This window comes from Hylobates moloch, unplaced genomic scaffold, assembly GCF_009828535.3.
Source record: "Hylobates moloch isolate HMO894 unplaced genomic scaffold, HMol_V3 SCAFFOLD_12, whole genome shotgun sequence".
Taxonomy (NCBI): domain Eukaryota; kingdom Metazoa; phylum Chordata; class Mammalia; order Primates; family Hylobatidae; genus Hylobates; species Hylobates moloch.
The window spans coordinates 75896876-75913721 of record NW_026652287.1 but is presented as its reverse complement, the minus strand read 5'-3'; the positions used below and the strand labels follow the sequence as shown (position 1 = coordinate 75913721).

Here is a 16846-nt window from a genome sequence, read left to right as displayed (position 1 = left end):
TAAAACTAAATCAGCAAGGCCGAGAGTGGTGGCTCATGCCTGTAATCCCAGCACTTTGGGAGGCCAAGACAGGTGGATCACGAGTTCAGGAGATCAAGACCATCCTGGCTAACATGGTGAAACCCTGTCTCTAAAAATACAAAAAATTAGCCGAGTGTGGTGGCACGTTCCTGTAGTCCCAGCTACTTGGGAGGCTGTGCCTATAGTCCCAGCTACTCAGGAGGCTGAGGCAGGAAAATCACTTGAACCCAGGAGATGGAGGTTGCAGTGAGCAGAGATTGCACCACTGCACTCCAGCCTGGGCGACAGAGCAAGACTCCGTCAAAACAAACAAACAAACACACACACACACACACACACACACATACACAACACTAAATCAGCAAAGGAGAATCAATACAATTCATTTCTCTTTTCCTAAAGATTTTAGTTTTCCTAGAAAATTTCTAACAACTGTGACACTCATTTGAAATCTAAAAGTTGGGTTGTCTGCAGTATCCTTTCTCTATTCCCAGAGTCAGAACTTTGATTAACGTAAAGAAATCTTGAATCTCTAAGCCGCTGATTTAAAAAATAAATAAGTATATATATGTATGTATTGTCTTGAACATAATGAGGTCCTGAACCAGAAACCAATCGTACTGTACATCTGCAATAAACTAGCTACTAAATGCCAAGCAATGGGGAACATGCACTAATTAAAGACAGACTGTCTAATTCTTCTGTGATTGCTACAAAGTAATCATGATAGTCTCAGTGCACATGACAGATGCTCACTAAATTGTTGATAGGTTAGTTCCGGTTCAAAATGGTGGAAGAAGATGAGAGTCTGATTTATCTTATCGTAAATGTTGTTCCTAAAGAAGGTCAGACGATGAATTCCCAATGAGAAGTTGAACCCAACTGGCCCCTTTCTATGTGTGCTTGATGAGGTGTTTCTGATGGGGCTTTAATTGGTCAAGCTTGAAAGACCATCTTTTCAGAAAGGTCAAATTCCCCATTATCCAGGAATAGGGAAATAAGGCTACAAACTGCTAGGGCTTCTGCTGCTGTCTTTCTTCCTTTCTCATTTGTTATACATAAGAAAGAAATATCGAAAATTCATAGATGACAGCTGAGATTTCCTCTTGGAAATAAGACTTCGTTACGTTTCCCCTCTACTGCCTGCTATGATTACATAAAGAAAAGGTGACCAGAATCACTGTAGCAACAAATAGAATTCAATTGCTTCTTTTCCTGCCCTCAGCCTCCTAGGGTCTATAGTGTGGTGGCTGAGAGCTCAGATTCTGGAGGTGAACAGCTCTGGGCTTAAATCCTGGCTCCTTTACCTTTTGGCTTGATTTTGGGCAAGTTACACAATCTCCCTAAACTCATCATTTCCCATCTGAAGTGGGAATGAAAATAGCACCAATCTAATATGGTTACTATGAAGATTAAAAGGATTAATGTTTGTAAAAAAAAATTGGCAGTGTACCTGGCATATGGTAAATATCAAATTGATGATAGCTGTTTTAAAAATTATTATTGTTGCAGAAAGATACTAGTTCATTAGTTGCATATACTGATAGAAGTGGGGATGGAACTTCATAAGGGAGTGGAATGAGAATACTAGCACTCCCTGATACCATTTGTATGTAAATCACTTAACGGTGTGCAAAGGATCACACTGCAGTTCTGTGCTGTGAGAGAAGACTGAATCACTTCCACTTCCATTGGTAAATGCTAAGGGCAACAACAGAGTGCGGGGCAATAAATGCTGCCTCTCTACTTGGAAATGACTAATCTCCTTTCTCTAAAGTAAAGTGATGTTGAAGTGGGTAAGAAGAGAGAAGATGAAGGTAGCCAGAGTGAGAAGTGGCATGGAAGGGACAGGGAAGTTTCTAAGATCAGCCCCAAATCTTCCTTCTTGAGCTGTGACCAGAACACCATCCAATATCCAATGTCTTCTATCAGCCTGACTTGTCAAGCACAGGAGAGAGCTCCGTATTAAACTGTGTGGCATACGAGTGCCTAATTCCCAGTCTTCTAACCAGTAAGGACGAGGTTTCCTAGCCAAGTTTATCTTGAGGGCAAAGGCCTGGGTGATGTTTTTTGAGGGATGGTATATTCTTTTTAAAAAAAGGCATTTAGGAAGCTGTACTTTGTAGACCCATGTGAGAAGGGAAATTGCATTTAAAACTCACCTTGGGGTGAAGGGAAATGCCATTGAACTCTGCAACTCAGTAGGTCGTCACCTATTCCCCTCATCATTGATGAGTGAGCAGACAAGCTGAGAGCAGTCGCATCTCAGCATACGGTCCCGATGCAATTGTATTCAGTAATGTAGGCAGTTTGAGGTTTGCCCTTCTGTCCTCGCTAGGTGTTTGCTTTCTACTCTGTACATGTTTTACGATGAACTATAGTCATCTTCCAAATTAGCATTTTAAAGGCATTCTAATTTTGTTTAAAACAAATCACAACCTGAAGTATTCAACTATGGCTGTAGATAATTCTTCAGATAGTGTTAATACTCCTGGACCAGTTATTGTGAACTCATGGCCTTTTCAAAATGCAGTCATTGGCTTTCGTCTTCTTAAATGTGACTCTATCAAATCCATTCCAACTCTCATACTGGCATTAGTTTGGTCTACTTCCTCTAACGCAAGCCAAGCAAATTCTCCAAATACCAAATATAAGATGGAGATTCAAAGGTCATTGTTCTCTTCCATGCCATTCCACTCCACTCCCACCCCCAGCCAGCGGGGTAAGGGTTCAGATTCCTGCTTAAAACAACAGGTCAGTGGGCACTGCCAAATCATCCTCAATGCCGTTTCAACTGCTAAGTTTTCTGTATCACAAAATCAATGTTTATCCTGTATTTGCAACCCCTGAGCTGCGTTCTCTTGCCCTGATTCTCTTGCTCTCCCCTGCCAGTGAATTTGCATCATTTCTGCGTGTGCCTTGTTTGACTGCCCTGACTCCAGTTCTGCTGAGACTGTCTGTGGGTGGTTTCCCTGTGCAGGGATGACAAGTGCAAAGGTCAGAAGCTTCCATGATTCATTTCCTCTTTGCTGCACGCAGTGGATGGTTTTCTGGGTGAGTCACTCAGATGCCAAACACAGGAGGGATTTTCTTCACATAGAGGCCCTGAGGCTCTGCTATGCCCTGAATTGGAAGAGGAACTGAGTTCTTAATATTTCCTGAAAAATTGTGTATTTTTTCCAATGATTTCATAAGCCCATTTGTATTCCCTTTCTTTGCATCTGATGACTCTGATTTGCGAATGCCGCCTACCCCTTGGAGAACATTTTGGTATCTTGTAGAACTTCACTGAGTTCTGACTAGAGAGTAATTGGACTATTTGAAATATACCCCAAAAGGCTGGGTGCAGTGGCTCACACCTATAATCCCAGCGTTTTGGGAGGCCAGGAGGGAGGATTGCTTGAGGCCAGGAGTTTGAGACCAGCCTGGGCAACATAGTAAGACCCTATCTCTCTCTCTCTAAAAAAAAAAAAAAAAAAAAAAAAAAAAAAAAAATTATGTGTGTGTGTGTGTGTGTGTGTGTGTATGTTTGTGTGTGTATACCTCAAGCATATTCCTGTATTAAAACATTCCCTGGTATGTTATCTATACAGGAGTATTAACAGCAGTCTACTTGTGGCTCTTCAAAAATCCACCCTCCTAGCCAGGCACAGTGGCTCACGCCTGTAATCCCAGCACTTTGTGAAGCTGAGGTGGGCGGATCACTTGAGGTTAGGAGTTCGAGACCAGTGTGGCCAGAGTGGTGAAACCCCATCTCTACTAGAAATACAAAAATTAGCCAGGCGTGGTGGCGGGCACCTGTAATCCCAGCTATTCGGGAGGCTGAGGCAGAGAATCTCTTGAACCCGGGAGGCAGAGGTTGCAGTGAGTTGACATCATGCCACTGGCCTCCAGCCTGGGTGACAGAGTGAGACTCTGTCTTAAAAACAAAACAAAAAAACTACCCTCCTCTTCTTCTTCCAGAATAAAAATCTATGGGAGGAACAAGAATATCAACTGAGGATGATGATAATGTTGCAATACCTAGGGCTGAAATCTACAGCAAAGTATTGTTTTCTCAATGAAGAGAGGTTATTATTTTCTTTTTTAAACCTTTAAAAATTATGAAATAAAATATACAAACAGAAGGCATAAACGTATAGTACAATGAATAATTACAAAGTGAATACCCTCCATCAAGAAATGGAACATGGCCAGCCCAGACGTCCCTCCTTTGTTTACCTTCTAGACGTACCTCCCTTCTCCTCTCTTGAGGTATCCACCACCCTGATTTTTGTGGTAGTCATTTCCTTGCTTTTCTTAACACCTATGTATGCAAGGTTGTTATTTTGTAAAGCAGTATCAATTCCATCTTCTGCTGGTGGCACTATGTAATTCACTTGTATTAAGTAGCGACCACAGGATGACTTTGGGCTAGAGTGGTATATATCTATTCTCTCCCCACCCTAAAATTCCACAAAAATGCTTATCCATGTCTACTGTGTCATGAACTAATAATACTCCTGCTAAGACACATGTTTAAAGTAATGACAGTGAAGAGGTAAAATAAGCATGAAACTTTCAGTGGTCTGTCTCCTGTGCTCTGGGGTTCCTGAGCTGCAAATAGAGTTAAATGATCTGTGATGGGAATATAGGAATCCTCCTCGCCAACCCCCTGCCACCTCTTACTATCCCCTCTCTCTGATTTCCCTGGAAAATATCCCAGCAAGTTGTAAAATCTGCAGAACTTGGGCATGAAAAGGATCTATTTACAGGTCCTGAACTTTCCCCTCTTGGTTTCTTACTTTGAGAACATACAGGCTGTTTCAGCATATTTCTTTATCAGGGCAACTCACCCCAAAGATTATTTGATCTTCTTTAGTCTGACCTGTTCTCTGCTGAGCTAGGAAAAGCAGCTGAGTGGAAATGGGACTTAAAACGTAATTCTTAACCATTTTTACTTCCTTGCCTTCCTTCACTTCCTTGATTGGCTCGGGCAGGTTTGTGGAGGAAGGGAAGGAAATTAACATTTATTACACCCCTATTTTGTGCCAGGCACTTTTGAGTCCATTATCTTATTAAACACAACACCAGGAGATACCTATTTTTTTTGTTGGCTCCATTTTGTAATGGAGGCCACTGCATTTCAGAGCACTTAAGTAACTAAACATGATCATGCAGTTAGAAATGGCCATAATGAGGAACTAAACGGTCTGACTCCAAAGCCAAGTTCTCTTTCTTCTCTATCAAGCTGTCTCTTATTTCATTTGCCTGATGACCTTGGAGTGCCCTCGGCAACCACTTTTTAAAGGAGGGTCTATTTTTGTTAGGCAGAATGAAAAGTTATTGGGTTTATTAGCAGTAATGGGTTCAAGGTCTCAGAGTTTTCTCTTTTTTTTTGAGACAGGGTCTTGTGTCACCCAGGTCGGAGTGCAATAGCGTAATCCCAGCTCACTATAGCTCCAACCTCTCGGCTCAAGTGATCCTCCTACTTCAGCCTCCTGAATAACTGGGATCCTGCCCAGCTAATGCTTTTATAATTTTTAGTAGTGATGAGGTCTCGCTATGTGCCCAAGCTGGCCTGAAGCAATTGTCCCACCTCAGTCTCCCAAAGTGCTGAGATTACAGGTGTGAACCGCCATGCTGGCCTCAGTTTTCTTCTTGAGAGCACTGGCTTAGGGCTGGGTGTGGTGGCTCACACCTTTAATCTCAATGCTTTGGGAGGCCGAGGTGGGTGGATCATTTGAGGTCAGGAGTTCAAGTCCAGCCTGGCCAACACGGTGAAACCCTGTCTCTACTAAAAATACAAAAATCAGCTGGGCCTGGTGTTGCACACCTGTAATCCCAGCTATTCGGGTGGTTGAGACAGTAGAATCACTTGAACCTGGAAGGTGGAGGTTGCAGTGAGCCGAGATCATGCCACTGCACTTCAGCCTGGCAACAGGAAAAAAAAGAAAAAAACACTGGCTCAGGCTTCGGAGCCACCAGGATGAAAGGCTTCAGGTTATGGTAGTTTCATAAGGGATGGAGGAGGACCGTCAATCTTTGAAGCTCATGTTTGATCCAAGGCCACTTTCTGTGTTTCTTTACATCACAGGCCTGGCTGCTTCTGTGATCTGGTGCCCATAGTCTGTAGGAGACATTATAAGCTTACTGTAAGAAAGCCTAATTAGAAAACAAAGACGACATGGAGGGGATTACCCTGGAAACATCCCCTGTGCTATAATGCTATTCACTGTGGAGTACAATTTGGTGAAATGCCTACCCCTCTTGCACCTTATCCAAGGAATGTTACTAAAGCAGCACAAGGACTTTGTTTTGTGTTGGTCTTTTGCGTAAGGCAGCTCCCCAGTGTGGTTCCCGTAGCCAGCGTTTCCCCAGAAGAGAGCATGTTAAATGCTTACGGGAAACAGTTTGGTCAGTTGAAGAGCAGGTGTCGGGAAAACAAATGAGGCAGGAATTTAATTTTGGAGTATGTCTGGAGGTGGTATTTACAGAGCGCATAGAAGTTATTTTTGGAGGTGCTTATGAATTGTTTAAGTCCATGTCCTTAACTTTAGGAGGAAGTAACATCTGTGTCACACTAAATGTGGAACCTGAATGAGGCTCATAGCCTGTGGCAGAGGCCAGGACCTTGGGCCAGCAGTTTTTGTTCAACCATGTGAGGTTCAGTGTCAGTGTTAAAGGGCATTTTTTCAGAGGAGGAAGTTGAAGAGGGAGTAGTGGGTAGCAGCCCCTACTTCAACCGTCTCCGAGATTATGCCCTTTTAATCTGTGAGACATGAGGAACAATTTTTCATCTTCTCCCCAACGCAGGCACTACTCCACAACTCCACTGTAGTGATCATATTGTTGTTATCCTCTTATGATATACTTCTCTCTTTTGTAATATCTATGGCCATTCATTTGTTTATTCTTGATTCATTTGTGTAATCAAAAAATATTTTTTGGGCCAGGTGTGGTGGCTCATGCCTGTAATCCCAGCATTTTGGGAGGCCGAGGCGGGCAGTTCACAAGGTCAGGAGATCGAGACCATCCTGGCTAACACGGTGAAACCCTGTCTCTACTAAAAATACAAAAAATTAGCCGGGCTTGATGGCGGGCGCCTGTAGTCCCAGCTATTTGGGAGGCTGAGGCAGAAGAATGGTGTGAACCTGGGAGGCGGAGCTTGCAGTGAGCAGAGATCACACCACTGCACTCCAGCCTGGGCGACAGAGCAAGACTCCGTCTCAAAAAAAAAAAAAAAAAAAAAATTGATCTCGTAGTAAATGTTGGGCAGTGTCTTAGACCCTGGTGATACATAACAACACAGATGAACATCATAGTTTGTTTCATTTTAAACAATTTTCATTTTTTTCCACGAATTTTAAAAACACAATTATGTAATTGCAAGTGCTATAAAAAGAAGTTGCTTGTTTGTCATTGATAGGAATAATTTTAAAAAAAGTCATATGTAAAACTCAATGGTAGGGAAATAATGTGGATTTTACTAGGAGATGGAGCAGGAACCTGACAAGAATAAAACCACGTGTGTCATTTTCCCTGCCCTTGTCATTGCTGTTTCTACAATGGCAGCAAAAACTTGGGTTATTTTTTCATGGATATTAGTCTCTTCTCCAAGTCCTGTAGAAGCATCACTGATCTGTTTTGTCACGTTGTGTAAGTTACCAAATTTTTCCATATATCTGAAATAGTTAGTATCACACAATGTTAGAACTGGAAAGGCCCTCCAATGTTTATCTATGAGGAAATTGAGTTTCAGATGGAGAGGTGATTTGTCTAACATTAGTGGCTAGTTGGTAGCAGAGCTAGTTCTGCTCTTCTTCCTCCAAAATGGAATTCCTGAGTTAATGTTTTCCTAAGATCTATTCCATGATTGACCAGACTACACTACGCTGCCAGCTCCTCTCTGTATCTAACACATATATTTACATAATGCCTATCATGACAATATAGGAATATATATTGAAAGTCTACTGTAAGTAAGTGATGAGCTGAGAGCTTTACACACATGATGTTATTAATCTTCACCCTAACACTTTAAGAGGAATGTTGTTATTGTTTTCATTTTATAGATGAGAAAACAGTTAGAGAGACTAAGTCAACGATTCCGTAACTAGCTTTAAAAAGTTAGATTATTCAAGGCTAGGTGCAGTGGCTCGTGCCTGTAATCCAAACACTGGGAGGCCAAGGTGGGAGGATCACTTGAAACCAGGAGTTCAAGACCAGCCCAAACAACAAAGTGAGACCCATCTCTACCAAAAAAAACATATTAGCCAAGCATAGGGGTGCACACCTGTGGTCCCAGTTACTCAGGAGGCTGAGACGGGAGGATCATTTGAGTTCAGGAGTTCAAGGCTGCAGTGAGTCACAATGGTGCCACTGTACTCCAGCCTGGGTGGTAGAACAAGACCTTATCTCTTAAAAAATTAGATTATCTTGAAGAACAAAATAATGATAGCATTGAAATAAAACTCAGAATAAAATAAATATCCACGAGTCCATACTGATATTGATAAGTAATTGAAAAAATGAAGAGAAGGCACAACTTTTCCTTACAGAACTCTTCCTTGAAAATTCTAACTAATAAAGGTAGAAGGAAGGAAATAGAAACTCACCATTAGAATACCCCATTAATAATTGTTGCAGACATCAATGTGTGGAAGTTTGAGGAGAAACATAATATTTACTCTCTCAGAGTATCTCCCTCAAGATTATTAATCACAAATGGAGAAATACTAACTTGACAGCAGAAAACCCCAGCAGACACCACCTTAATTGAGTGATCCAGGTTAACCTCACCAGTAATGAGATATAATGATATCTCCTAACCCAAAACGATACACTGAGAAGGGCACTTCACTTCGGTGGCATTCTTGCTAAAAATGTAAAACATCAATCTCATCTTGAGAAAACATCGGACAAACACAAATTGAGCAACATTCTATAAAATATTTACCACTCATCTTTAAAAGTGTCTAGGTCATGAAAGTCAAGGAAAGACTAAGGAACTGTCATAGTTTGGTGGAGACTAAGGGGACATGACGACAAAATGTAATGTGGAATCTTGTAAGAGAAAAAGATTTTGGTAGAAAAACTGGTGAAAATTGAATAAGTATCACTCCATGTAGGTATAGCATTGTGTCAATGTTAATTTCTTATCTTTGATAATTGCGTTATGGCTATGCAAGTTGCTAACATTAAAAGAAGCTAGGTACAGGACATATGGAAACTGTCTGTACTGTTTTTGCAATAAATTTTTCTTTTTTTCCTTTTTTTTGTTTTTGTTTTTGAGACAAGGTCTTGCTCTGTCACCCAGGCTGGAGTAAAGTGACATAACTCACTGTAGCCTTAAATTCCTGGGCTCAAGTGATCCTTCTGTTTCAGCCTCCTGGGTAGCTGGGTAGCTGGAACAGGTGCATACCACCAGGCTCAGCTAATTTAAAAAATTTTTGTAGAGATGGTGTATTAGTCCATTCTCATGCTGCTAATGAAGACATACCTGAGACTGGGTAACTTATAAAGGAAAGAAGTTTAATTGACTCACAGTTGCACACGGTCAGGGAGGCCTCAGGAAATTTACAACCATGGCAGAAGGTACCTCTTCACAGGATGGCAGGAGAGAGAATGAGTGCTCAGCAAAGGGGGAAACCCCTTATAAAACCATCAGATATCACGAGAACTAATTCATTATCATAAGAATCATGTGGTAACCCCCACCCCCCATGATACAATTATCTCCACCTGGTCCCTTCCATGATGCATGGGGATTATGGTAACTACGATTCAAGATGAGATTTGGGTGGGGACCCAGCCAAATGATATCAGATGGGGTCTTGTCATGTGCAACTTTTCTTTAAGTGTAAACGTATTTCAGAATTGAACCAGGCCCCATCTAAGACTTACTAAATCAGAATTTTGCCGGTTCGTATGATCCAGAACTCTACTGTACTGGGTGACCCCTGTGTCTGAGTTTGCAAATGGAGGAAGTGGTAGGACCAGGATTTGAACCTAGGTCTGCCTGATTCCAAAGCTCTTCACCAGAGGAGTCTGCCTAATAGAGACTTGAAGTTAAGTGGAAATCCAGATTAAAACTATCAACAATGTTTGAGATAAAAACACTCAGTGAAACTTATTGTATTTTTATATCTTGTTCTTTTAAATATACAGAGATGATGTTTGGTGATTAAATTGAACTAAAGACTAAATCCTTCTTCCTGATCATAATTCCCAAGTCATCTTCATTTATTTTAAATAGGCAGCATAATTATCTCAACCAAATAGGCTATTTCCGAGTTATAATACCAAAACTTGCTCCATTGTTGGTAGAGGAGAACTCAAAACTATAATTGCAAATGTCACTGTTGTAAAGTATGGTCAAATCATAAGAATTTAATGATATATGCATTTTGGACTAAGTAAAAAGAGCAAAATCAAATTCTAAAGATAATTATCCAAGCGTGGTTAAAAAATCAAGGCCTGTTTAATCTGTTTTCTCTCTCATTTGGCCCAGTTCATCTCTCAGATGGCCTCAGACCCTGGCAAGTAGAAGTTCTGAGCAGGCTGGAATTACCCACACTTGGGGAGATAGGTTGCCAAAGAGGTGTGGCTAGGAGGGTGATTAAAAGGGCTCTGTGCCCAAGGCTTCTTCCTTCTCACTAACTTTTGTGCCAGGCACCCTATTAGTGCCTAGAGATGTAGAGATGAATATGGCACAATCCCTGCCTTCAAATCACTCCTGGCTTAGTTTGGGTGAGAGAACTATGGATGGTTCAGAGCTGGGGATTGGACAAGTAAGGGCAAAAAGAAGAGAAAAATTGCTATTAGAACAAAAACTGATTCTCACCATTTCACATACTAGGAGACGGACGTGAGTTACCCAGGTGTGATGGCTCTTTGACTTAAAAATTAAACGTTGAACTACTTCTTTTTGAGTAGTCAGCCTCTCCTCCTCTGGGGCTGGGCCTGTGGTCTGGAAGGAGAGAAGGAGATTCAGAGAAAGCTTTTGGCTTTGCATAACAAAGCAGCAGGAATGGAGGACTGTCACCTGGCATCTCAAAGGCAACTGGGAATGAGTAGAGGGGTGTGGAAGCTGGGTGCAGCCTGTGCTGACTCAAAGCAGGCAATCTCCTCCGCGTTTCCTCGAATTCATCAGAGAAAGGAGAACCTTAAAAGGGATGGGGTGAATGGACACTGTCACATAGGAAAGTGAAGAATTACAACATAATGCAGTGGAGTCATGTGCTGCTTGGGGTGAGATCACAGAGGAGCATCTGCCTAACTTCGATGGGGCAAGGGTGGGGGTTGGAGATGTGAAAACTTCACGGAAGACATCATGTCTGAAGTTTATACAAAATTATGAATAGGAGTTCATCAGATGTCTAAGGAAAAAAGAGCTTTCCAGAAAAAGGGCTCATACATTAGTGAGTAACCTCTTCCCCACCCCACCCCTCCCCATTGGAGTTTTTTCTTGGGTAAGAGATTGTATCTGTATAGGGCTCTGCCAAAATACAAATAACTTCCCTGGGAGGGTATTATGCTTTTGTAGCAGCAGTTTCAGAGGAATATACTGGGCGAGTTTTATCAAAGAAGAGAAGAAGACCAGAGCACTTAGCTCTGGGAGGACAAACTCCACCCTACCCCTACTTCTACCCCATTTGGAGCTGAAATGGTGCTCCTGGGTAGCCAAAGGGCTCCAGAAGGAAGGAAAGTGGTGCTTGAAGAAGGAAGTGATGGGTCGTGAGAGGAGAAACAGGACCCAAAACAGACTCTGGAGACAAACATTACCTCTCCAGCCAGGCTGGCTTTGACAAAATGGCTTTTCTCTTGTTTAGATGGGAGATGATCAATAATTTGACCATTTCCAATCATTACCATGTTTGAAATGAGCAACAAGCAAAACAAAAAAATGTGTTAGTGACAATATGATGTGTCGTATTTACTGAGAGCTCATTGTATACTTTATATGCAATTTTTCCTTTAAAACTTTCCACCAGCTAGTGAAATAGGTGTGATCTTTAACATCTTCATTTTGCAGAGGAAGGAACAGAAAAGGGGTGAAGTCACTTGTTCATGGCCATTGAGCCGACAGGGACAGGTGCTGGATCTTAGTCCAGGCTCTTAACCGCTAGCCGTGCTGCTTCTCTGCTGCTGGAAAATCCAAGCCTGAAATTTGGGCATAATCTTATCTTCTGTGAGTTTTCCCTTCCTGGCATTTTGGGCAAAACAATTCTCGTGTTGGACTGTCCTGCACAGTAGTACCACAGGTCCTGCTCACTAACTGCCAGGCACTCCCCATCCACTGTGACCACCTAAGATGTCCTCACATGCCCATTTCCCCAGAGTCCTTCGAGAGTGCTCTACTGGCTAAGAATGATGCTAGGCTCGTAAGGGAGAACTGGAGCAGATAAAATTTACAAATCTGACCATTGGCAAGAGCTTGGGATAACCTGCTAATTCTGGGTAAGTTTCTCAAGTTCTCCAAGCCTACAGCAGGATAATGAAATTGGTTCTCCAGATTCCAATTCCAGGATTTTGGTGAGAAGCCAACAGTTTCCTCTTATTTCGGGAATGCTTCAAAATAATTGAAGTAGAATGTTGTGCCAGGTATGAAGAAGAGTGAGAAAGAGCTCCTGCCCACAAGGAACTCACAGTATAGCAAGGCAAGTGAGGTCCTCAACTGACCCTCATGCAATGAAGTGACGTAGAGCTTTCCTCTTCTCGAAGTGTGGCACCAAGGCCAAGAACATCGGCATCAGTGGATGTTAACAATATAGAGTCTCGGCCGGGCGCGGTGGCTCACGCCGGTAATCCCAGCACTTTGGGAGGCCGAGGCGGGTGGATCACGAGGTCAGGAGATCGAGACCACGGTGAAACCCCGTCTCTACTAAAAATACAAAAAAATTAGCTGGGTGCGGTGGTGGGCGCCTGTAGTCCCAGCTACTCCGGAGGCTGAGGCAGGAGAATGGCATGAACCCGGAAGGCGGAGCTTGCAGTGAGCCGAGATTGTGCCACTGCACTCCAGCCTGGGCTACAGTCCAGCCTGGGTGACAGAGCCAGACTCCGTCTAAAAAAAATATATATATATATATTTTATATATATAGAATCTCAGGCTCCATCCCAGGCCTACTGAATGGGAATCTGTCTTTTAACAAGATCCCCAGGTAGCTTGGATGCACTTTTTTTTTTTTTTTTTGAGATAGGGTCTTGTTTTGTTGCCCAGGCTGGAGTGCAAGTGGCGTGATCACGGCTCAATGCAGCCATGACCTGCAGGTCTCGAGCAATCCTCCCACCTCAGCCTCCCTAGTAGCTGGGATGGTAGGTGGTCACCACCATGCCCAGCTAATCGTTGTGTTTTTTATAGATACAGGATTTCGCCATGTTGCCCCAGCTGGTCTTGAACTCCTGGGCTCAAGTGATCCAGCTGGCTCGGCCTCCTAAAGTGCTGGGATTCCAGGTGTGGGCCACTGTGCGTGGCCTGGATGCATATTTAAATGTAAAGATCTCTGGTTATAGAGCACATAAGAGAAAATAACTAAGTTTGTTGCACTGATCAGAGAAATCCTCCAGAGAAGGGAACACTAGACCTTGAAAAAACAAGTAGGCCTTTTTTCTTTTTTTTTTTTTTTGAGTTGGAGTCTTGCTTTGTTGCCCAGGCTGGAGTGCAGTGGTGCTATCTCAGCTCACTGCAAGCTCCGCCTCCCGGGTTCACATCATTCTCCTGCCTCAGCCTCCCAAGTAGCTAGGACTACAGGTGCCCACCACCACACCTGGCTAAGTTTTGTATTTTTAGTAGAGATGGAGTTTCACCGCGTTAGCCAGGATGGTCTCAATCTCCTGACCTCATGATCCACCCATCTCGGCCTCCCAAAGTGCTGGGATTATAGGCATGAGCCACTGCACCTGGCCACAAGTAGGCTTTTTTAGTAGGCAGAGAGAGAAGAGAATAAGAGCCTACTGGTTAGGAACATAGAATTTTTCCCCTTGGAATTATTTATTGGTTTGAGACACCAAAAGGGATAAAGATTTATGTGTAATCAGGGAAACAGGAGTCTTTGGGTACTCACATTCATGTCTAATAATAATATTAATTCAGCTTGACAAATATTGTTAAGCAACACTTATTCATTATTACTCACCATATGGATGTTCCAGGTATGTAGTTGAACAATGAACACAACAAATGTATCCTTTCCCTGAGTACTGAGTCCAGGTTAGAATCCTGGGAAAACCATGTATCAACTGTGTAAACTTGGGACATTATTTAGCCTCTCCTTTTCTTAGTTTCCACATCTGTAAAGGGGGATCATAATGGCACCCACCTCATTGGATTTATGTGAGGATTACATGAACAATACACTTAGAGCATGAAAAATAGTAATAGGAGCATACAGAAGTTTATTAAGCACTTTCTGTAATGAGAAATAGTGTGCTCAGAGTAACTAAAATTTTTGAAATAGGTTAAACATTTCTGAAGAACTTTCAAGATTTCCTGGATTACCAAATCTTCTTATATCTCTTCATTGTGTATGAAGATTGGTTGAGGTCTTATATTTCCTGACACCTAACGGCAGAGAACGTTAACAAAAGGCTACATATTGTTCATGGTGATGTGTAGTTATGAGCCTGTCCAAAACTTTCCTCTTTAGCTGTTTCATCCTGGCTTGTTCCTTGCTAATGGTGTGACCATGAGCCAGTCATTTAACTCCCCAGGCTTTGGTTTCCTCATCTGTATAACGGGGATAATCAATGTACCTGCACATAGGGCTGCTGTCAGGATTAAGTTAATTTCTGTAAGTAAAGTGCTTAGAATAGTGCCTGATCCAGATTAAGCGGTTGATAAATCTTAGCTACCATTGTCATCATCATTCTTATTTTGATTATTTCCCTTAGTTAAAGACCTACCTGGAAGTTAAGCCCAATATAGGGAGGGCATTACTCACATGTCAAGGCTAGCTGTCACAGTAGAGTGTCCTTTATGCTAAATTCCTTGGCTGTCCAGCCTCTTCTGCCTTGATAGAAACTTGATTTGGTTGGTTTTTAGGCCATATAGAGTGTTAGTCCATACCTGTGATGTGAACAGACAGAAAAATGGGATCTGCATCCCCCAAATAAAACTGAGATCTGCATCCTCTTTCTGTTAAAAGTGGCCATTCTCTTGCCAGCATCACCCCCAAAACTTTGTCAGACACGCTCTGTCTGCAATTTGAGTTTGAATATTCTTTATCAGGCTTATGTCATTAACAATGGGGACTTCTTTAAAAGGGATAGATGGACTAAGTGCATTTATAGAGATGTGCACTTAGTCTTTCAAATATGACAGCCGCTCTAAAACTTCCAACCAGCCAAATCTCAGATCTTCTATCCTGCTGGGCTGGATATTTCATTGTCTTACCTTTCGCACTCTCTTTTCATTACTACACAATGTACTATTTCACCATGAGGTGAAAATAGAACACCTGTTGTGAGTCTTTGAGGATTTTATTCAGTGTTTTCTTGTAAAGTCAAACCAGAAACCCCCACTGGCAAAACTAGCTGTGTCTCATATTTAAACACAAATATAAAGTGTCAGGGAAAGAAAAAGTGACTTAGCCAGTGAAAACAGTGCACTGGGGGCCAGAATCTGTTTTCGAGATTTATGAGCTGAAAGTAAGTCACGCTTTAATGAATATTAAATGAAGCCCATCTTATTCATGAAAGACAGGCTATATTTTCTTATGAACATGACCAAGGAATGCCTCTTTTCTGAAACTTGAGTTGTCTCCTTAAAATGATATGCATGTGAACACATTATAATCAATCTTCTGAGAACTAAAAAATATATGATGGTTTGGCATTATAAGAATCATTTTTTCCCCCTCTAAAACATGTCAGAATTTTATGTGTGTGTGTGGGGGGGATGTTACAAGTGAAGAACAAGGAAAGAAAGCAGTGTCTTATATTTCAACCTATTTTGTCCTTGGTTTGAGTATTTGTGACTTTGAAAACCAGGCCCAAATTTGGCATAAGGGGTCAGACATGGGCAATACCTGTCCCTGGTGGCCTCAGTACTTTTTTCTATGCTCCAAATTCTCCTTCGATTTTGGCTGCCACAAAGTGTTCCACCCTCACTCCCCTACCACTCCCACCCCTAAATATCATCAGGAAAAGATTTGACTCTAAGTGTGAATATGATCTTTTTTTTTTCAAATCATTTTATCTTTAATAATCTTGTAGTAATTTAAAATATGAGAAAAAAAGTTAAACGTGTTCCCTTTACAGGTGATGCCACCATGATTGCCTCGCACAAGCATGATCAATCACCATGATGAGACTGGATGCCAAAGAGCATGGCTGGCAAAAAGGCATCAGGGCTCACAGATTGAAGAGTTTGGTACGGAGTCTCTGAGGGGTAACAGGTGGCAGAAGAGACATCAGTTTAAGGGACCTTCAGAGGACAGGGCGCGGTTGCTGGGTCATGAGCACCTTGAAGCCTTTCTTGATGGTGATTCGGTGTCGGGCGTATTTGTCATCTGGGGAGAACTGAGCAGGATGGGCTGAGCAGGTCTGTTGTCCCATCGGGTCAAATTTCTCCACTGTATAGACCCGATCTCCCTGCTCCTGAGGTAATACTGAAGAAACATCATCACTCTTAAGCCAGAGGTTCCAATTCGGTCCGCAGCTCCATCTGTCGCTGTCTGCTGAATATGATCTTTTAGAAGGTCATTTGCATTTAAAATTTTCTAAATGCAGAAGGAAAGGCTGGTGTATTTGGGGGCATTGGGAGTATGTAAGGAATTAGTAGTGTATTGTGGGAGAGGAGAGACAGAGCCTCTTCTCCCAGGGGCACCTGTCACATCTTGTTGT

General features: G+C 42.2%; 1 pseudogene; it reads right to left on the bottom strand.

The window, feature by feature from the left end:
* Positions 1-16406: 16406 nt before the first annotated feature.
* Positions 16407-16623, bottom strand: LOC116479722 (H/ACA ribonucleoprotein complex subunit 3-like; annotated as a pseudogene).
* Positions 16624-16846: the final 223 nt, after the last annotated feature.